Below are 14,963 nucleotides of genomic sequence, written 5' to 3'. Positions count from 1 at the left end.
AGTAAGAACAGAAAAATCACAGATGGCTTTCAAATATGGTCTCATTATAACAACTAAAGTGGTTTAATCAAAATGGGTTCAGGTATTCTTTAGCACGTGAGAGGAATTTGAATTCTTATGCAATCTCAAAATGAAGTTCTCACAACTTCCATTTTCATTTTCTCTTATTTTTTTTGACACTCTGTCCTCTGAAGGATGTATAAATCTGGCTTTCCTTGCAAAACAAGAGTAGAGGAATATCCAGGATTTGATTTTCTTCACAAAAAGGGATTGGTCTGCATACTGTTTTAAGGAGAGAACCCGGCTAGCTCAGTAGGTAGAGCATGAGACTCTTAATCTCAGGGTCGTGGGTTCGAGCCCCACGTTGGGCAAAAACGAGTAATTTTTGCCTGAATATTGCATTGACTCTCATAATATGGAGATTAATCTTGCATTAGACATGCAATAACTCCCCAAAATTGTCCAGGAATGGATTTCCTTCATAAAAAATGATTAGTCTGCATACCATCTTGAAGTGGGAGCCCGGCTAGCTCAGTCGGTAGAGCATGAGACTCTTAATCTCAGGGTCGTGGGTTCGAGCCCCACGTTGGGCGAAAATGAGTAATTTTTGCTGGACTCTCATAATCTAGTGATTATTCTTGCATTAGACATGCAATAACTATCAAAAATGGTATCTCCCTTGGTTTCTCATTGGTGGGAAATTTAACTTCAAGATTAGGTAGGGTATGAGTCTAGATGAACACACCACAATATCACTCATATTCGAGTAGTAAACAGGCCAACCTGAACTGTAAAACATCCCATAAGTGGAGGTAAGGCATAAGTTAGGAGTGAATTGAACACTGTTATGGGTAATTGGACTTCAAATAAAGTGTGGAAGGCAGTGAGGTTACTTTTTTCATGTTATGCAGATTAAACGCACAGGGAATTAGCTCAAATGGTAGAGCGCTCGCTTAGCATGCGAGAGGTAGCGGGATCGATGCCCGCATTCTCCATTATAAAATTTGCATACATTTTATTTTTAACTTGTCATTGCCAAGGTCATTGCAGAGTAAGAACAGAAAAATCACAGATGGCTTTCAAATATGGTCTCATTATAACAACTAAAGTGGTTTAATCAAAAGGGTTCAGGTATTCTTTAGCACGTGAGAGGAATTTGAATTCTTATGCAATCTCACCATGAAGTTCTCACAACTTCCATTTTCATTTTCTCTTATTTTATTTGACACTCTGTCCCCTGAAGGATGTATAAATCTGGCTTTCCTTTCAAAACAAGAGTAGAGGAATATCCAGGATTTGATTTTCTTCACAAAAAGTGATTGGTCTGCATACTGTCTTAAGGAGGGACCCCGGCTAGCTAAGTCGGTAGAGCATGAGACTCTTAATCGCAGGGTCGTGGGTTCGAGCCCCACGTTGGGTGAAAAAGAGTAATTTTTGCCTGAATATTGCATTGACTCTCATAATATGGAGATTAATCTTGCATTAGACATGCAATAACTCCCAAAAATTTTCCAGGAATGGATTTCCTTCATAAAAAATGATTAGTCTTCATACCATCTTGAAGTGGGAGTCCGGCTAGCTCAGTCGGTAGAGCATGAGACTCTTAATCTCAGGGTCGTGGGTTTGAGCCCCACGTTGGGCGAAAATGAGTAATTTTTGCTGGACTCTCATAATCTGGTGATTATTCTTGCATTAGACATGCAATAACTATCAAAAATGGTACCTCCCTTGGTTTCTCATTGGTGGGAAATTTAACTTCAAGATTAGGTAGGGTATGAGTCTAGATGAACACACCACAATATCACTTATATTCGAGTAGTAAACAGGCCAACCTGAACTGTAAAACATCCCATAATTGGAGGTAAGGCATAAGTTAGGAGTGAACTGAACACTGTTATGGGCAATTGGACTTCAAATAAAGTGTGGAAGGCAGTGAGGTTACTTTTTTCATGTTATGCAGATTAAACACACAGGGGAATTAGCTCAAATGGTAGAGCGCTCGCTTAGCATGCGAGAGGTAGCGGGATCGATGCCCGCATTCTCCATTATAAAATTTGCATACATTTTATTTTTAACTTGTCATTGCCAAGGTCATTGCAGAGTAAGAACAGAAAAATCACAGATGGCTTTCAAATATGGTCTCATTATAACAACTAAAGTGGTTTAATCAAAAGGGTTCAGGTATTCTTTAGAATGTGAGAGGAATTTGAATTTTTTTGACACGGTATCCCATGACATCCTTCTGAAACGTCTGGAGATGGCCGGTGTGACTGGCCTCGCACTTGCATGGTTCCAATCCTTTCTCAAGGATAGATCCTTCAAGGTGTCGGCCCCTCCATTTCTTTCTAAACCCCACCCCATAGCTCAAGGTGTCCCCCAGGGTTCAGCGTTGAGCCCCTCCCTCTTTAATCTATACGTCCAGCCACTTACGGACGTGGCTAGAGAGTGGGGGCTCACGCTGGTCTCGTACGCCGACGTCACCCAGCTGGTCGTCACCCTCTCGGAAAGCCCGTCCCCCGTGGCATCTAAGTTTAAAGAGGGTATGACTGCTGTGGCCCGCTGGATGACGGACAGCTACCTCCAACTCAACGCCGGAAAAACCGAGGTGCTCCTCCTAGGCCGCAACACCAGCCTTTGGAACGAGCACTGGTGGCCGTCATCCCTAGGCGCCACTCCACTCCCCAAAAATTGTGTCAAAAATCTGGGAGTCTGGGTGGATGCCAACCTTAGCTTCCAGTCCCACACTAAAAAGGTGGCAGCCACCTGCATAGGCCTTCTAAGGAACCTCAGGCCCATACTTGGGCTCTTCGACTCTAAGGCTCGCCAGTTAATCGTCCAGGCCACCATCCTATCGCGCCTGGACTACGCTAACGTCCTCCTTTTGGGAGCCAACAAAGCGGAAATAACCAGGTTCCAACGTATCCAAAATGCGGCAGCCAGAATGCTGGTCGGCCTCCCACGCAGATGTTCAGCCAGAGCTACCATCCGTAAGCTCCACTGGCTGCCCGTGGAACTCCGAATTAAATTCAAGGCCTTAGTCACGATCTTTAAGATCGTTAAACAAGGTAACCCCCCTCTGCTTCGTAGCCTTGCCCAACCTTACGTTCCTGGCCGTGCTTTGCGTTCTTCCAACCAACTCCTCCTGACAATCCCTAGGACGCGACTCTGCTGAACTGGAGGCCGTTCCTTTAGCGTCCTCGGTCCCAAACTGTGGAACGATCTCCCCCTCAGCATTCGTTCCATTGATTCCCTCCCAGCCTTCCGCAAAGCAATTAAGACTCACCTCTTCCCCGCTCCCTAGATTCCCCTTCCCCCCATCCCCCTCTATCCTCAGTCTGGGTGCCTGTTCTTAGCGCCGGGACACCCCTTTGCCGGGGTAGCTGTTGCGCTTCACCAAATCCAGAAATAGAAATAGAAAATTCTTATGCAATCTCAAAATGAAGTTCTCACAACTTCCATTTTCATTTTCTCTTATTTTTTTTTGACACTCTGTCCTCTGAAGGATGTATAAATCTGGCTTTCCTTGCAAAACAAGAGTAGAGGAATATCCAGGATTTGATTTTCTTCACAAAAAGGGATTGGTCTGCATACTGTCTTAAGGAGGGAGCCCGGCTAGCTCAGTCGGTAGAGCATGAGACTCTTAATCTCAGGGTCGTGGGTTCGAGGCCCACGTTGGGCGAAAATGAGTAATTTTTGCTGGATTATTGCATTGACTCTCATAATCTGGTGAATATTCTTGCATTAGACATGCAATAACTATCAAAAATGGTATCTCCCTTGGTTTCTCATTGGTGGGAAATTTAACTTCAAGATTAGGTAGGGTATGAGTCTAGATGAACACTCCGCAATATCACTCATATTCGAGTAGTAAACAGGCCAACCTGAACTGTAAAACATCCCATAAGTGGAGGTAAGGCATAAATTAGGAGTGAACTTAACACTCTTATGGGCAAATGGACTTCACATAAAGTGTGGAAGGCAGTAAGGTTACTTTTTTCATGTTATGCAGATTAGACACACAGGGGAATTAGCTCAAATGGTAGAGCGCTCGCATAGCATGCGAGAGGTAGCGGGATCGATGCCCGCATTCTCCATTATAAAATTTGCATACATTTTATTTTTAACTTGTCATTGCCAAGGTCATTGCAGAGTAAGAACAGAAAAATCACAGATGGCTTTCAAATATGGTCTCATTATAACAACTAAAGTGGTTTAATCAATAGGGTTCAGGTATTCTTTAGCATGTGAGAGGAATTTGAATTCTTATGCAATCTCAAAATGAAGTTCTCACAACTTCCATTTTCATTTTCTCTTATTTTTTTTGACACTCTGTCCTCTGAAGGATGTATAAATTTGGCTTTCCTTGCAAAACAAGAGTAGAGGAATACCCAGGATTTGATTTTCTTCACAAAAAGGGATTGGTCTGCAGACTGTTTTAAGGAGAGAACCCGGCTAGCTCAGTAGGTAGAGCATGAGACTCTTAATCTCAGGGTTGTGGGTTCGAGCCCCACGTTGGGTGAAAATGAGTAATTTTTGCAGGATTATTGCATTGACTCTCATAATCTGGTGATTAGACTTGCAATAAGTATCAAAAATGGTATCTCCCTTGGTTTCTCATTGGTGGGAAATTTAACTTCAAGATTAGGTAGGGTATGAGTCTAGATGAACACACCGCAATATCACTCATATTCGAGTAGTAAACAGGCCAACCTGAACTGTAAAACATCCCATAAGTGGAGGTAAGGCATAAATTAGGAGTGAACTTAACACTGTTATGGGCAATTGCACTTCAAATAAAGTGTGGAAGGCAGTAAGGTTACTTTTTTCATGTTATGTAGATTAAACACACAGGGGAATTAGCTCAAATGGTAGAGCGCTCGCTTAGCATGCGAGAGGAAGCGGGATCGATGCCCGCATCCTCCATTATAAAATTTGCATACATTTTATTTTTAACTTGTCATTGCCAAGGTCATTGCAGAGTAAGAACAGAAAAATCTCAAAATGAAGTTCTCACAACTTCCATTTTCATTTTCTCTTAATGTTTTTGACACTCTATCCTCTGAAGGATGTATAAATCTGGCTTTCCTTGCAAAACAAGAGTAGAGGAATATCCAGGATTTGATTTTCTTCACAAAAAGGGATTGGTCTGCATACTGTTTTAAGGAGGGAGCCCGGCTAGCTCAGTCGGTAGAGCATGAGACTCTTAATCTCAGGGTCGTGGGTTCGAGCCCCACGTTGGGCGAAAATGAGTAATTTTTGCTGGATTATTGCATTGACTCTCATAATCTGGTGAATATTCTTGCATTAGACATGCAATAACTATCAAAAATGGTATCTCCCTTGGTTTCTCATTGGTGGGAAATTTAACTTCAAGATTAGGTAGGGTATGAGTCTAGATGAACACTCCGCAATATCACTCATATTCGAGTAGTAAACAGGCCAACCTGAACTGTAAAACATCCCATAAGTGGAGGTAAGGCATAAGTTAGGAGTGAACTCTTATGGGCAAATGGACTTCACATAAAGTGTGGAAGGCAGTAAGGTTACTTTTTTCATGTTATGCAGATTAAACACACAGGGGAATTAGCTCAAATGGTAGAGCGCTCGCTTAGCATGCGAGAGGAAGCGGGATCGATGCCCGCATCCTCCATTATAAAATTTGCATACATTTTATTTTTAACTTGTCATTGCCAAGGTCATTGCAGAGTAAGAACAGAAAAATCACAGATGGCTTTCAAATATGGTCTCATTATAACAACTAAAGTGGTTTAATCAAAAGGGTTCAGGTATTCTTTAGCATGTGAGAGGAATTTGAATTCTTATGCAATCTCAAAATGAAGTTCTCACAACTTCCATTTTCATTTTCTCTTATTTTTTTTGACACTCTGTCCTCTGAAGGATGTATAAATCTGGCTTTCCTTGCAAAACAAGAGTAGAGGAATATCCAGGATTTGATTTTCTTCACAAAAAGGGATTGGTCTGCATACTGTTTTAAGTAGAGAACCCGGCTAGCTCAGTCGGTAGAGCATGAGACTCTTAATCTCGGGGTCGTGGGTTCGAGCCCCATGTTGGGCAAAAACGAATAATTTTTGCCTGAATATTGCATTGACTCTCATAATATGGAGATTAATCTTGCATTAGACATGCAATTACTCCCAAAAATTGTCCAGGAATGGATTTCCTTCATAAAAAATGATTAGTCTGCATACCATCTTGAAGTGGGAGCCCGGCTAGCTCAGTCGGTAGAGCATGAGACTCTTAATCTCAGGGTTGTGGGTTCGAGCCCCACGTTGGGCAAAAATGAGTAATTTTTGCTGGACTCTCATAATCTGGTGATTATTCTTGCATTAGACATGCAATAACTATCAAAAATAGTATCTCCCTTGGTTTCTCATTGGTGGGAAATTTAACTTCAAGATTAGGTAGGGTATGAGTCTAGATGAACACACCACAATATCACTCATATTCGAGTAGTAAACAGGCCAACCTGAACTGTAAAACATCCCATAAGTGGAGGTAAGGCATAAGTTAGGAGTGAACTGAACACTGTTATGGGTAATTGGACTTCAAATAAAGTGTGGAAGGCAGTGAGGTTACTTTTTTCATGTTATGCAGATTAAACGCACAGGGGAATTAGCTCAAATGGTGGAGCGCTCGCTTAGCATGCGAGAGGTAGCGGGATCGGTGCCCGCATTCTCCATTTTAAAATTTGCATACATTTTATTTTTAACTTGTCATTGCCAAGGTCATTGCAGAGTAAGAACAGAAAAATCACAGATGGCTTTCAAATATGGTCTCATTATAACAACTAAAGTGGTTTAATCAAAAGGGTTCAGGTATTCTTTAGCACGTGAGAGGAATTTGAATTCTTATGCAATCTTAACATGAAGTTCTCACAACTTCCATTTTCATTTTCTCTTATTTTATTTGACACTCTGTCCCCTAAAGGATGTATAAATCTGGCTTTCCTTGCAAAACAAGAGTAGAGGAATATCCAGGATTTCATTTTCTTCACAAAAAGTGATTGGTCTGCATACTGTCTTAAGGAGGGACCCCGGCAAGCTCAGTCAGTAGAGCATGAGACTCTTAAGCTCAGGGTCGTGAGTTCGAGCCCCACGTTGGGCGAAAAAGAAAAATTTTTTCCTGAATATTTCATTGACTCTCATAATATGGAGATTAATCTTGCATTAGACATGCAATAACTCCCAAAAATTGTCCAGGAATGGATTTCCTTCATAAAAAATGATTAGTCTGCATACCATCTTGAAGTGGGAGCCCGGCTAGCTCAGTCGGTAGAGCATGAGACTCTTAATCTCAGGGTCGTGGGTTCGAGCCCTACGTTGGGCGAAAATGAGTAATTTTTGCTGGACTCTCATAATCTAGTGATTATTCTTGCATTAGACATGCAATAACTATCAAAAATGGTATCTCCCTTGGTTTCTCATTGGTGGGAAATTTAACTTCAAGATTAGGTAGGGTATGAGTCTAGATGAACACACCACAATATCACTCATATTCGAGTAGTAAACAGGCCAACCTGAACTGTAAAACATCCCATAAGTGGAGGTAAGGCATAAGTTAGGAGTGAACTGAACACTGTTATGGGCAATTGGACATCAAATAAAGTGTGGAAGGCAGTGAGGTTACTTTTTTCATGTTATGCAGATTAAACACACAGGGGAATTAGCTCAAATGGTAGAGCGCTCGCTTAGCATGCGAGGGTAGCGGGATCGATGCCCGCATTCTACATTATAAAATTTGCATACATTTTATTTTTAACTTGTCATTGCCAAGGTCATTGCAGAGTAAGAACAGAAAAATCACAGATGGCTTTCAAATATGGTCTCATTATAACAACTAAAGTGGTTTAATCAAAAGGGTTCAGGTATTCTTTAGCATGTGAGAGGAATTTGAATTCTTATGCAATCTCAAAATGAAGTTCTCACAACTTCCATTTTCATTTTCTCTTATTGTTTTTGACACTCTGTCCTCTGAAGGATGTATAAATCTGGCTTTCCTTGCAAAACAAGAGTAGAGGAATATCCAGGATTTGATTTTCTTCACAAAAAGGGATTGGTCTGCATACTGTCTTAAGGAGGGAGCCCGGCTAGCTCAGTCGGTAGAGCATGAGACTCTTAATCTCAGGGTCGTGGGTTCGAGCCCCACGTTGGGCGAAAATGAGTAATTTTTGCTGGATTATTGCATTGACTCTCATAATCTGGTGAATATTCTTGCATTAGACATGCAATAACTATCAAAAATGGTATCTCCCTTGGTTTCTCATTGGTGGGAAATTTAACTTCAAGATTAGGTAGGGTATGAGTCTAGATGAACACTCCGCAATATCACTCATATTCGAGTAGTAAACAGGCCAACCTGAACTGTAAAACATCCCATAAGTGGAGGTAAGGCATAAATTAGGAGTGAACTTAACACTCTTATGGGCAAATGGACTTCACATAAAGTGTGGAAGGCAGTAAGGTTACTTTTTTCATGTTATGCAGATTAGACACACAGGGGAATTAGCTCAAATGGTAGAGCGCTCGCATAGCATGCGAGAGGTAGCGGGATCGATGCCCGCATTCTCCATTATAAAATTTGCATACATTTTATTTTTAACTTGTCATTGCCAAGGTCATTGCAGAGTAAGAACAGAAAAATCACAGATGGCTTTCAAATATGGTCTCATTATAACAACTAAAGTGGTTTAATCAATAGGGTTCAGGTATTCTTTAGCATGTGAGAGGAATTTGAATTCTTATGCAATCTCAAAATGAAGTTCTCACAACTTCCATTTTCATTTTCTCTTATTTTTTTTGACACTCTGTCCTCTGAAGGATGTATAAATTTGGCTTTCCTTGCAAAACAAGAGTAGAGGAATACCCAGGATTTGATTTTCTTCACAAAAAGGGATTGGTCTGCAGACTGTTTTAAGGAGAGAACCCGGCTAGCTCAGTAGGTAGAGCATGAGACTCTTAATCTCAGGGTTGTGGGTTCGAGCCCCACGTTGGGTGAAAATGAGTAATTTTTGCAGGATTATTGCATTGACTCTCATAATCTGGTGATTAGACTTGCAATAAGTATCAAAAATGGTATCTCCCTTGGTTTCTCATTGGTGGGAAATTTAACTTCAAGATTAGGTAGGGTATGAGTCTAGATGAACACACCGCAATATCACTCATATTCGAGTAGTAAACAGGCCAACCTGAACTGTAAAACATCCCATAAGTGGAGGTAAGGCATAAATTAGGAGTGAACTTAACACTGTTATGGGCAATTGCACTTCAAATAAAGTGTGGAAGGCAGTAAGGTTACTTTTTTCATGTTATGTAGATTAAACACACAGGGGAATTAGCTCAAATGGTAGAGCGCTCGCTTAGCATGCGAGAGGAAGCGGGATCGATGCCCGCATCCTCCATTATAAAATTTGCATACATTTTATTTTTAACTTGTCATTGCCAAGGTCATTGCAGAGTAAGAACAGAAAAATCTCAAAATGAAGTTCTCACAACTTCCATTTTCATTTTCTCTTAATGTTTTTGACACTCTATCCTCTGAAGGATGTATAAATCTGGCTTTCCTTGCAAAACAAGAGTAGAGGAATATCCAGGATTTGATTTTCTTCACAAAAAGGGATTGGTCTGCATAATGTTTTAAGGCGGGAGCCCGGCTAGCTCAGTCGGTAGAGCATGAGACTCTTAATCTCAGGGTCGTGGGTTCGAGCCCCACGTTGGGCGAAAATGAGTAATTTTTGCTGGATTATTGCATTGACTCTCATAATCTGGTGAATATTCTTGCATTAGACATGCAATAACTATCAAAAATGGTATCTCCCTTGGTTTCTCATTGGTGGGAAATTTAACTTCAAGATTAGGTAGGGTATGAGTCTAGATGAACACTCCGCAATATCACTCATATTCGAGTAGTAAACAGGCCAACCTGAACTGTAAAACATCCCATAAGTGGAGGTAAGGCATAAGTTAGGAGTGAACTCTTATGGGCAAATGGACTTCACATAAAGTGTGGAAGGCAGTAAGGTTACTTTTTTCATGTTATGCAGATTGAACACACAGGGGAATTAGCTCAAATGGTAGAGCGCTCGCTTAGCATGCGAGAGGAAGCGGGATCGATGCCCGCATCCTCCATTATAAAATTTGCATACATTTTATTTTTAACTTGTCATTGCCAAGGTCATTGCAGAGTAAGAACAGAAAAATCACAGATGGCTTTCAAATATGGTCTCATTATAACAACTAAAGTGGTTTAATCAAAAGGGTTCAGGTATTCTTTAGCATGTGAGAGGAATTTGAATTCTTATGCAATCTCAAAATGAAGTTCTCACAACTTCCATTTTCATTTTCTCTTATTTTTTTTGACACTCTGTCCTCTGAAGGATGTATAAATCTGGCTTTCCTTGCAAAACAAGAGTAGAGGAATATCCAGGATTTGATTTTCTTCACAAAAAGGGATTGGTCTGCATACTGTTTTAAGGAGAGAACCCGGCTAGCTCAGTCGGTAGAGCATGAGACTCTTAATCTCGGGGTCGTGGGTTCGAGCCCCATGTTGGGCAAAAACGAGTAATTTTTGCCTGAATATTGCATTGACTCTCATAATATGGAGATTAATCTTGCATTAGACATGCAATAACTCCCAAAAATTGTCCAGGAATGGATTTCCTTCATAAAAAATGATTAGTCTGCATACCATCTTGAAGTGGGAGCCCGGCTAGCTCAGTCGGTAGAGCATGAGACTCTTAATCTCAGGGTTGTGGGTTCGAGCCCCATGTTGGGCAAAAATGAGTAATTTTTGCTGGACTCTCATAATCTGGTGATTATTCTTGCATTAGACATGCAATAACTATCAAAAATAGTATCTCCCTTGGTTTCTCATTGGTGGGAAATTTAACTTCAAGATTAGGTAGGGTATGAGTCTAGATGAACACACCACAATATCACTCATATTCGAGTAGTAAACAGGCCAACCTGAACTGTAAAACATCCCATAAGTGGAGGTAAGGCATAAGTTAGGAGTGAACTGAACACTGTTATGGGTAATTGGACTTCAAATAAAGTGTGGAAGGCAGTGAGGTTACTTTTTTCATGTTATGCAGATTAAACGCACAGGGGAATTAGCTCAAATGGTAGAGCGCTCGCTTAGCATGCGAGAGGTAGCGGGATCGGTGCCCGCATTCTCCATTTTAAAATTTGCATACATTTTATTTTTAACTTGTCATTGCCAAGGTCATTGCAGAGTAAGAACAGAAAAATCACAGATGGCTTTCAAATATGGTCTCATTATAACAACTAAAGTGGTTTAATCAAAAGGGTTCAGGTATTCTTTAGCACGTGAGAGGAATTTGAATTCTTATGCAATCTTAACATGAAGTTCTCACAACTTCCATTTTCATTTTCTCTTATTTTATTTGACACTCTGTCCCCTAAAGGATGTATAAATCTGTCTTTCCTTGCAAAACAAGAGTAGAGGAATATCCAGGATTTCATTTTCTTCACAAAAAGTGATTGGTCTGCATACTGTCTTAAGGAGGGACCCCGGCAAGCTCAGTCAGTAGAGCATGAGACTCTTAAGCTCAGGGTCGTGAGTTCGAGCCCCACGTTGGGCGAAAAAGAAAAAATTTTGCCTGAATATTTCATTGACTCTCATAATATGGAGATTAATCTTGCATTAGACATGCAATAACTCCCAAAAATTGTCCAGGAATGGATTTCCTTCATAAAAAATGATTAGTCTGCATACCATCTTGAAGTGGGAGCCCGGCTAGCTCAGTCGGTAGAGCATGAGACTCTTAATCTCAGGGTCGTGGGTTCGAGCCCCACGTTGGGCGAAAATGAGTAATTTTTGCTGGACTCTCATAATCTAGTGATTATTCTTGCATTAGACATGCAATAACTATCAAAAATGGTATCTCCCTTGGTTTCTCATTGGTGGGAAATTTAACTTCAAGATTAGGTAGGGTATGAGTCTAGATGAACACACCACAATATCACTCATATTCGAGTAGTAAACAGGCCAACCTGAACTGTAAAACATCCCATAAGTGGAGGTAAGGCATAAGTTAGGAGTGAACTGAACACTGTTATGGGCAATTGGACATCAAATAAAGTGTGGAAGGCAGTGAGGTTACTTTTTTCATGTTATGCAGATTAAACACACAGGGGAATTAGCTCAAATGGTAGAGCGCTCGCTTAGCATGCGAGGGTAGCGGGATCGATGCCCGCATTCTACATTATAAAATTTGCATACATTTTATTTTTAACTTGTCATTGCCAAGGTCATTGCAGAGTAAGAACAGAAAAATCACAGATGGCTTTCAAATATGGTCTCATTATAACAACTAAAGTGGTTTAATCAAAAGGGTTCAGGTATTCTTTAGCATGTGAGAGGAATTTGAATTCTTATGCAATCTCAAAATGAAGTTCTCACAACTTCCATTTTCATTTTCTCTTATTGTTTTTGACACTCTGTCCTCTGAAGGATGTATAAATCTGGCTTTCCTTGCAAAACAAGAGTAGAGGAATATCCAGGATTTGATTTTCTTCACAAAAAGGGATTGGTCTGAATACTGTCTTAAGGAGGGAGCCCGGCTAGCTCAGTCGGTAGAGCATGAGACTCTTAATCTCAGGGTCATGGGTTCGAGCCCCACGTTGGGCGAAAATGAGTAATTTTTGCTGGATTATTGCATTGACTCTCATAATCTGGTGAATATTCTTGCATTAGACATGCAATAACTATCAAAAATGGTATCTCCCTTGGTTTCTCATTGGTGGGAAATTTAACTTCAAGATTAGGTAGGGTATGAGTCTAGATGAACACTCCGCAATATCACTCATATTCGAGTAGTAAACAGGCCAACCTGAACTGTAAAACATCCCATAAGTGGAGGTAAGGCATAAGTTAGGAGTGAACTTAACACTCTTATGGGCAAATGGACTTCACATAAAGTTTGGAAGGCAGTAAGGTTACTTTTTTCATGTTATGCAGATTAAACACACAGGGGAATTAGCTCAAATGGTAGAGCGCTCGCTTAGCATGCGAGAGGTAGCGGGATCGATGCCCGCATTCTCCATTATAAAATTTGCATACATTTTATTTTTAACTTGTCATTGCCAAGGTCATTGCAGAGTAAGAACAGAAAAATCACAGATGGCTTTCAAATATGGTCTCATTATAACAACTAAAGTGGTTTAATCAAAAGGGTTCAGGTATTCTTTAGCATGTGAGAGGAATTTGAATTCTTATGCAATCTCAAAATGAAGTTCTCACAACTTCCATTTTCATTTTCTCTTATTTTTTTTGACACTCTGTCCTCTGAAGGATGTATAAATCTGGCTTTCCTTGCAAAACAAGAGTAGAGGAATATCCAGGATTTGATTTTCTTCACAAAAAGTGATTGGTCTGCATACTGTTTTAAGGAGGGAGCCCGGCTAGCTCAGTCGGTAGAGCATGAGACTCTTAATCTCAGGGTCGTGGGTTCGAGCCCCACGTTGGGCGAAAATGAGTAATTTTTGCTGGATTATTGCATTGACTCTCATAATCTGGTGAATATTCTTGCATTAGACATGCAATAACTATCAAAAATGGTATCTCCCTTGGTTTCTCATTGGTGGGAAATTTAACTTCAAGATTAGGTAGGGTATGAGTCTAGATGAACACTCCGCAATATCACTCATATTCGAGTAGTAAACAGGCCAACCTGAACTGTAAAACATCCCATAAGTGGAGGTAAGGCATAAGTTAGGAGTGAACTCTTATGGGCAAATGGACTTCACATAAAGTGTGGAAGGCAGTAAGGTTACTTTTTTCATGTTATGCAGATTGAACACACAGGGGAATTAGCTCAAATGGTAGAGCGCTCGCTTAGCATGCGAGAGGAAGCGGGATCGATGCCCGCATCCTCCATTATAAAATTTGCATACATTTTATTTTTAACTTGTCATTGCCAAGGTCATTGCAGAGTAAGAACAGAAAAATCACAGATGGCTTTCAAATATGGTCTCATTATAACAACTAAAGTGGTTTAATCAAAAGGGTTCAGGTATTCTTTAGCACGTGAGAGGAATTTGAATTCTTATGCAATCTTAACATGAAGTTCTCACAACTTCCATTTTCATTTTCTCTTATTTTATTTGACACTCTGTCCCCTAAAGGATGTATAAATCTGTCTTTCCTTGCAAAACAAGAGTAGAGGAATATCCAGGATTTCATTTTCTTCACAAAAAGTGATTGGTCTGCATACTGTCTTAAGGAGGGACCCCGGCAAGCTCAGTCAGTAGAGCATGAGACTCTTAAGCTCAGGGTCGTGAGTTCGAGCCCCACGTTGGGCGAAAAAGAAAAAATTTTGCCTGAATATTTCATTGACTCTCATAATATGGAGATTAATCTTGCATTAGACATGCAATAACTCCCAAAAATTGTCCAGGAATGGATTTCCTTCATAAAAAATGATTAGTCTGCATACCATCTTGAAGTGGGAGCCCGGCTAGCTCAGTCGGTAGAGCATGAGACTCTTAATCTCAGGGTCGTGGGTTCGAGCCCCACGTTGGGCAAAAATGAGTAATTTTTGCTGGACTCTCATAATCTAGTGATTATTCTTGCATTAGACATGCAATAACTATCAAAAATGGTATCTCCCTTGGTTTCTCATTGGTGGGAAATTTAACTTCAAGATTAGGTAGGGTATGAGTCTAGATGAACACACCACAATATCACTCATATTCGAGTAGTAAACAGGCCAACCTGAACTGTAAAACATCCCATAAGTGGAGGTAAGGCATAAGTTAGGAGTGAACTGAACACTGTTATGGGCAATTGGACATCAAATAAAGTGTGGAAGGCAGTGAGGTTACTTTTTTCATGTTATGCAGATTAAACACACAGGGGAATTAGCTCAAATGGTAGAGCGCTCGCTTAGCATGCGAGGGTAGCGGGATCGATGCCCGCATTCT

At 40.6% G+C, this 14,963-nt stretch overlaps 9 non-coding genes across 9 annotated transcripts; all 9 read left to right on the top strand.

The window, feature by feature from the left end:
• The first annotated feature begins 520 nt into the window (after nucleotides 1–520).
• On the top strand, nucleotides 521–593 carry TRNAK-CUU (transfer RNA lysine (anticodon CUU)). Its single transcript has one exon. It is a non-coding gene; the product is annotated as a tRNA-Lys (tRNA).
• Nucleotides 594–1,972: 1,379 nt separating this feature from the next.
• Nucleotides 1,973–2,045, top strand: TRNAA-AGC (transfer RNA alanine (anticodon AGC)). The gene has a single exon. It is a non-coding gene; the product is annotated as a tRNA-Ala (tRNA).
• Nucleotides 2,046–5,169: 3,124 nt separating this feature from the next.
• TRNAK-CUU (transfer RNA lysine (anticodon CUU)) lies at nucleotides 5,170–5,242 on the top strand. The gene has a single exon. It is a non-coding gene; the product is annotated as a tRNA-Lys (tRNA).
• A 2,859-nt stretch (nucleotides 5,243–8,101) lies between these two features.
• TRNAK-CUU (transfer RNA lysine (anticodon CUU)) lies at nucleotides 8,102–8,174 on the top strand. Its single transcript has one exon. It is a non-coding gene; the product is annotated as a tRNA-Lys (tRNA).
• Nucleotides 8,175–9,664: 1,490 nt separating this feature from the next.
• On the top strand, nucleotides 9,665–9,737 carry TRNAK-CUU (transfer RNA lysine (anticodon CUU)). Its single transcript has one exon. It is a non-coding gene; the product is annotated as a tRNA-Lys (tRNA).
• A 2,032-nt stretch (nucleotides 9,738–11,769) lies between these two features.
• On the top strand, nucleotides 11,770–11,842 carry TRNAK-CUU (transfer RNA lysine (anticodon CUU)). Its single transcript has one exon. It is a non-coding gene; the product is annotated as a tRNA-Lys (tRNA).
• A 1,169-nt stretch (nucleotides 11,843–13,011) lies between these two features.
• On the top strand, nucleotides 13,012–13,084 carry TRNAA-AGC (transfer RNA alanine (anticodon AGC)). Its single transcript has one exon. It is a non-coding gene; the product is annotated as a tRNA-Ala (tRNA).
• Nucleotides 13,085–13,436: 352 nt separating this feature from the next.
• Nucleotides 13,437–13,509, top strand: TRNAK-CUU (transfer RNA lysine (anticodon CUU)). Its single transcript has one exon. It is a non-coding gene; the product is annotated as a tRNA-Lys (tRNA).
• A 982-nt stretch (nucleotides 13,510–14,491) lies between these two features.
• TRNAK-CUU (transfer RNA lysine (anticodon CUU)) lies at nucleotides 14,492–14,564 on the top strand. The gene has a single exon. It is a non-coding gene; the product is annotated as a tRNA-Lys (tRNA).
• Nucleotides 14,565–14,963: the final 399 nt, after the last annotated feature.

This window comes from Lissotriton vulgaris, chromosome 1_1, assembly GCF_964263255.1.
Source record: "Lissotriton vulgaris chromosome 1_1, aLisVul1.2, whole genome shotgun sequence".
NCBI classification, from domain to species: Eukaryota; Metazoa; Chordata; class Amphibia; order Caudata; family Salamandridae; genus Lissotriton; species Lissotriton vulgaris.
The sequence above is the reverse complement of the archived record's forward strand: the minus strand, read 5'-3'. Positions and strand labels throughout refer to the sequence as shown.